Source organism: Formica exsecta, unplaced genomic scaffold, assembly GCF_003651465.1.
Source record: "Formica exsecta isolate Colony F162 unplaced genomic scaffold, ASM365146v1 scaffold72, whole genome shotgun sequence".
Lineage (NCBI taxonomy): Eukaryota > Metazoa > Arthropoda > Insecta > Hymenoptera > Formicidae > Formica > Formica exsecta.
Window position 1 is genome coordinate 1,608,235 of NW_021853485.1, and position 7,284 is coordinate 1,615,518.

At 35.2% G+C, this 7,284-nt stretch overlaps 1 long non-coding RNA gene across 1 annotated transcript in view; it reads left to right on the forward strand.

The window, feature by feature from the left end:
- The window catches only part of LOC115243485, an 86,044-nt gene extending 79,264 nt beyond the window's left edge, over positions 1–6,780 (forward strand). Inside the window, exon 3 of the long non-coding RNA XR_003885234.1 lies at positions 4,929–6,780. This is a non-coding gene — a long non-coding RNA (uncharacterized LOC115243485). The remainder of the gene's footprint in view (positions 1–4,928) is intronic.
- Positions 6,781–7,284: the final 504 nt, after the last annotated feature.

A 7,284-nucleotide genomic window follows, 5' to 3' on the forward strand; every position in this document is an offset into this window, starting at 1 on the left:
AATACAATGCGGTGATTTGTCGCTGCGAAAATTCTGCGAAAGATTGCGAGAGTTACACATATCTATAGCCTTATCTACTAAAGAGAATGTAAATCGATGCGATATCAAATTAATAGGCAGTCTAAGATAGAAATGACATATCATTGGATATTATTAGCTTGGTTTCCTTGATTCTAAAATTACAGCGATAATGGCCCCAGATGTAATCGCGTACTGATTATACAAGATATACGTATATATATTCTATACAACATAAATCCCGAATTATGATATCTTTCCTTTTATAGTTGCGATATTTTTTTGCTGACAATTACACGTTTCTCGTTATCTAAAATACGAAATCATCTGCATCGGAGGCTGCCGTTTTTCTGATTAATGAATTCCGGATTTATTTTAATGAAATTTTATGATAATATATAAGCTAGAACTCTTCGATAGATTAATATATATAAATAGATATATAAATAGATTAATCAATATATATATATATATATATATGTATATATATAATTTTTCATTAAAAAGAAAAAAACACATTATACATACATATACATATAAGTTGCCACATATTAATTCCACTGTAACAGCAATGCTTATCTTATTCACCCGATAATCTTACATATTATATTTTCTTATATCTTATATTGCTTATTCTTATATCTATATTATATCTTATCTTAATTATTAATAGCAAGATAGTGTATCGGTTTTTAAGCAATATTACTCAATAAAAAATCAGTTCGTTGTTAAACTATTAAAAAATACTCAACATGCGTTTGATTTTTTTCGGAGAAAGAATTTCTTCACTCTTCACTCAAATTCCTCAGATCGAAGATAATGGCATCCTATTTTCAAGATAACTCATTTAACAACCGGTTAAATTGGCCTTGTTCAAAAATTCTGACGTTATCTAAGCAGTTGATCTGATAGATAGTAATACGAAGGTTCCATTAACATGCGTTTCGTGCGCTTATGTCAGTTCAGTCACGTTTATTATAGACACGTGAGAACGCGACGCTACTTCCGGCCGTATTTTAAGATACGTGAAAGAAAATTGATTTCTCTACACCAAATTGATGAACCCGGCTTGCGCAAGTATTAGGTCTACCGGAAAGTTCTGTCCGTTTTTGAAATAAAACAAAATACAAATTTTAGATGGTAATGATGGAAGACAGAGTGAAGTTACTGCCGCTATTTCGAAGTTGTCTTCTAAGAGCGATAGTATATTATAACGGCACAATCGTAAAAGTCGAAACGAAACGAGTATCTTGAAGATATCGAAGATGTCGAACTAACGACGTCCTTTACCTTTTTAAGAAAACGGGAACACGAAAGAATTCTGCGAAAGAAGAATTACATCGAAGAAGTTTATTAACGTACAGTTTAGAAAATCTATAATGTATTAAAATCTTTATTATATTTAAATTAAATCAAGGCATAAGATCTGAGCAATGTAATTATATGCAATAGTTGCCAAATATTCTTTATTTAAAAAATAGATGAAATAGAATGCAAAATTATAAATAAAAAGATTTAAGCTTTAAATATCTGCAAAACTTAATGTTTTCATGCTTTAATGTCGTATATGAAGAAAGATGATGATTTTGAAAGGAAACAAAAAATATATCGTTAAATACGCTCAGAAATTGAGCGCTGCAAAGTTGGATAAAGTTGAACGTCTGATATCACAAGAAATACTAATTATAAGTGAAAGCAATATCAGGACGCGTTACCGTTCACGTCGCGGTGTATTTTATCAGGGTCGCGATAATTATGCGAACGGCTTTTCGATCGATTGGGCGAAAGGAAACTGTCCACGATGAAATGAACAATGATCAAAGACTTTGTAGCAGAGATCAATCGCGACTTCACATCGACCTACTTTACTGCAATAATAGAGTTAACATTTCGAGAAGGTAATTGAAAAATTCTTCTACCTATCTGGCACGGTTTTCCTGTCCCTGATTTCTCTCTGTACTGAAAAAGTACGTTCTTATGCTACGAGCAGTTTTAATTCCCTCCCCTCCCCTCTCCCCCCAAAAAAAATGTAATAAATATATCTATAAATATATATTGAGTGTTGAGATATGTAATATAATTCTACATATTTTTCTTTCTTCTTATCTTTTAACATTTTATTCTTAAAAACTATCTTTACAAATTATATATTTTCTCCTTTCTTCTTGAATTTAAAGTTTCAAACTTAAATCTTTATGCTTCTTTTAATCTCTCTACGCAACATGTTCTCTTCCGGAATGAACGTTTCAGTCGAAAGGGGCGCACGCGTGTAGCAGTGCTTGCTGTACCGTAATTACACCTGCTGAGAGACTCTCAGGAAATGACGCGTTCCGCAATAAATCTACGACGTATGAAACAACGGGGTCTCCCGCGCGCGTTAGAATTCGACCCGAATTGGAATCGCTCGAGCTCGCTCGCCGCGGAAGATAGGTACCCCGGGACGGACGGGTTTGTTTGTTCATACATGAATAAAAATCCCATCGATCGTTGTTGCGGTGAAATACGACGGGAACGACACGACACGGCACGGCAAACATTCGTGCAATACGCGCGTGTACGCCGCGCGCGTGGAGCACGCTCGTTCGCCGGAGCGGGGCACACACGTGGTTTAGCGTCCTGTCACCGCTAAATCCATTAGCACGTGGAGAGAACGTTTTCCAGACTGGTTATCGGGCAAATATTGTTTCGCGCTCAGTTACCGTTTTACTCACATCTTGACCCCGCTCGCTGACACTGTTTTCTATCACGTCATATGCTACCAGCTGTCAGGGGTTCCCAAAAGAAGCACTCCTTTTTCCCTCCTCCCCTCCCTTCTCGGATTATGGTGCAGTCTGACCATGCTTGCGTAACGTTTTATACATGGTAGGCGATTAAAAAAATCTTTTTTTTTTTTTTTTACGATATTTTCTGTTCTGTTTCTTCATATCCCACGATTTATTACATTCGAATATAATTATTTGACAGAAGATTAAGATCATACAGTTACAAGCTCAACTCTGGGTTCTGGGATCGAAACACGAGTCTGTAGAGTGTAAACCTTGAGGCTTATTAATCCAAGAAACGAGAAAAATAACGGCTGTCTCTTTAATGACATATATTTTCTTGAAATGGAAGTGTAAATTTTTCTAGAAGAAATATCAACTTTTTACGTTTAAATATTTGGTCTATTTCAAAATTAGAAATATACATACGCGTTTGATGCGAAAAACGGTATGTCGTTCTTATCTTTTCTCGCAATATCTCCTCCGTGATTTATTATTACTCTCACTCTTATGCAGTTTGGGAACTGCTGCTTTAAATGCGATACGACAACGCAGCGAGCGTGAATTTCAAGCGCTCGTTGCCGTTTAGCGCTTCTCTCTTTACACGAGGCTGTAACTTAAAAATCCGCTGCTGCGCACAGCTGGACGTGATATCGAGTGTCGACCGAGATCTCGGGCTTTTCTCTTCTCTCGCAGCCGTTTCCTTGAAAGATCTGTATCTTGTGCAAAAATATTTCAAGAGATTTATCTCTATCTTTTACTGAGAAAGTTTTTGTCAAGTAAAATATTTTGCGGATTCTCTCGCATATCTCTCACACATTCTTTCACAAACGAAGAGATGTGTAAAATATATATAAATTTTGTTATATAAATCAATTTTGTTTTATACCAAGCTCCTATATACAAATAATACCGAAAAATCGAACTGATTTTATATTAATCTATATTTTATATTGAAAATGATATTAAAAAATATATTTCCATTAATAGATAATAGAAGTACTCAATTACTATCTTCAATTAATCTCTCCGTATTATCATGACCGTGTGTTAAAAGAGATTTTTATCCGCGATCTATTTGAACGTATAACTTATCCGTACACATTGAATAACTTATTCTAAGGGATGATGCGAAGAAGGTAGACAGAACGGTGCCTTGTTTGCACTTGATAAATGAGCGGCGTTTTCTTCCGCGGTGTATCGACGATGTTTGCTCGTCGTTTAATGCCAACGACAAGCTGACTCAAATATTTAGCACGTACAAGACGAACAACAAGACCGCGTCCTCTCTTCATAAAACTCTCGACGACGCATGTTCCTCGCTAATGTAAAAAAAAAGTAGAATGGACGCGCCAGATAGACCAGCGCACGTTCTAAATTATCGAGGATCGATAGTCGCATAATCTTTGAATTTTATACGCATTATCCTTACAGTCAAAACGTATTTATTATTCTGCCTTTGATTCTATAAAATATCTATTTTACAAATTTGTTTATCACATAATATTGCACGGAAATTAATTATTTTGTGCATGATAACATTAATAAAAGTGATGTAATATTTTTTTTATTTCATATATCACTAGTAAATTTTTATTTCATATATCATTAGTAAAAAATATGATTATAAAAAAAAAGAAATAAAGTGCATGTTCCTCGCTAATGTAAAAAAAAGTAGAATGGACGCGCCAGATAGACCAGCGCACGTACTAAATTATCGAGGATCGATAGTCGCATAATCTTTGAATTTTATACGCATTATCCTTACAGTCAAAACGTATTTATTATTCTGCCTTTGATTCTATAAAATATCTATTTTACAAATTTGTTTATCACATAATATTGCACGGAAATTAATTATTTTGTGCATGATAACATTAATAAAAGTGATGTAATATTTTTTTTATTTCATATATCACTAGTAAATTTTTATTTCATATATCATTAGTAAAAAATATGATTATAAAAAAAAAGAAATAAAGTATAAAAAAAATTCTTCGCGTCGTTATCGTCAGCAATGAAGCAGCGCACAATCTCTCCTCTCCCCTGTATCTCTTCGCAAGAGATACGGAGAGACGAATTAATCTCATCGTCGTGGCACTAATCATTTTCCAATCAATGGATCGTGAGCTTTAATTGCTTTTCCAGGACAATTATGGAATACCAGACGGACGGAGGGGGAGCGTTCAACCTTTCCAGGAAAGAAAGTCGCCGCATTGTGTGCCCCCGAGATTCGCCGGCCACCCTTCCCGGACGCGATTCCAATCACCGAGGTATCGCGCAAATTGTCCGTAATCCTGGCAATGCGCGCGCTCTTTTCTCTGTAAATAACACGTCGTGAGTGCGGAGCAACGAGCGCATCCGCACTCTCGTTGTTAATCCAGCTGTATCGCCTCGCGCTAGTTTTATTCGCGGTGGCGAATTGGTGCACGCCGCGCCTTTTGAGGAAACAAGTCGCCGCAGCCGACAGATAGTTGTTACCGTTCGTTACGACGTGATCGCATTAAACGCAATCAGGGTTTAATCATACATTGTACGAGCGGATCGAGTAAGAAGGAGTACAAACGGATGGGCTTGTTTCTAAGTAAAACGAATAGTCTGATAACAGAGCCTTATATAACCCTTCCTTTCTCATGTACACTTCGTTTCATCGTTGAGAAATTTGTACATCAAAATTAATAAATTAGTAAATAATAAAGAAAAGACTCGACTAGAGCCTTTAATTCTCTACCTCTTGATAATCCGACGTGAATGCGCTTGCGACGATTTGAAATTGTGTGCATCAGTGTAAAACTTATTCCAGAAACCGGTTCTTTTTTAACCGCGGTCTTTCTTTTATAAAATATCACACATAAATTTCTCTCTTTATCATTAAGGTATATCGTTCGTTTTTGAATTACGATTTATATAGCTCTTCGGAGTAATATTTTAGATTCCTTTTTTTCTTTTTGACTGGTATATTGATTCGGTTCCGCATTGGATCGCTACATTCTTTTTATCGTAACCAAATCGTGAGACCAAAAATGTTATTGAACAATATGAGTAGAAGCCCGTGATATCTTTTTTGTACATCGAAATCAACGTTGCCCGGTGTAACGGTGTACGTGAGAAGTTTACGATCCGAATTTTATCGGGAAGATTTTTTTTATTTTATTGACGCGGTCATCGGGTCATGATTTTCGATCACCAGCCATCTTGCGGCGTTTTTAAAGGGAAGAGCTGTTCAAGGCGAGCCACATGCTACCGCAATTAACGGTCCGGTATTTCATCTGAGAAACAAGGCGAAACAACCTATATTATTGCATCATGGTCGATATGACAGCTGTAAGAATACATTAAATCTCGGAAAAGTAGTGCAACGAGCGCAAATTACTCTCATGGATAAAGGTGCAGCTGTTAATATAAATGTCATATTGTACGAATTTTGTACGGCAATATATCTCTATATAATAACAAGAATATTATATGTTACAAATAATATCTGGGTATTTATAAATATGATAATGATATTTAAATTTTTTCCACGCCAATCTACCAACTGTCCGTTATCAGATTTCGTTAGATTTCTACTTCAATTCTGCCGACATCGTCGAATGCAAATATAAAAATTATATAAAGCGACATGATCGATGCAAAATCTGTCGGCAGAATTCCAATAGAATGTAACGAGATCTACTAAGGACAGAATAGGTATAATAACAGATATTTTATAAAATCTAAAAATAGATAATCGCGTTATTATGTATGCTGTTTGTTATTAATATCCCGAGAAACAAAAAATATACGCATACATACAAGTAGAAAGGAATACTAAATACCAGAAATTACCCAACCGCGAATAACTGTCCGTTTTACATTATTATGTAACGTCAACGGTGATAATTAATGCGGTAATTAATTGAATCACATGCAGTATGCAATAAGACGTTCTTTAAACGCTGCAAATCCATCTTGGTAAATTAACACGTACTTAACACGTGTAGAAATAAAAAAAAAAAAAGCGAACAACTAACCGAACAACTTCATTCGATATATTCTTCGCGTATAATGTTACGTCGTCGGGGTGCGCTAGGCCGTATTCCGTTTCTGCCATTCCATTGCAAAACTGGTATACGGTATTTCGTTACGTGATATCGCGTATTGTATATGTAGTGGAAGGTGTATCGACAATAGGGACAATCTCCTTGTGGGATGATTATTCGTGGGAGATAATAAGACGCTCCTTGAAAATTTCGATGAAATATCAAGGAAACATTTAAAGCTATGTCCTGGAAGAATCTTTTTCCAAAAACTCAAATTGAAATTTTGAAAATTGAAAATCAAAAAAATCGGCCAAGTATTAAGGATCACTTCACATCAAAGTTATGATACAAGAACATTTTTGGATTTTATATTTGCCAAGAAGTATATAAGTTTATTAATTTAATAATTTCTGCACAATCTAATTTTTGAGAAATTAATGAATAGTTCTTCTACAGATAACCCACTCATAAAATTCGAAACG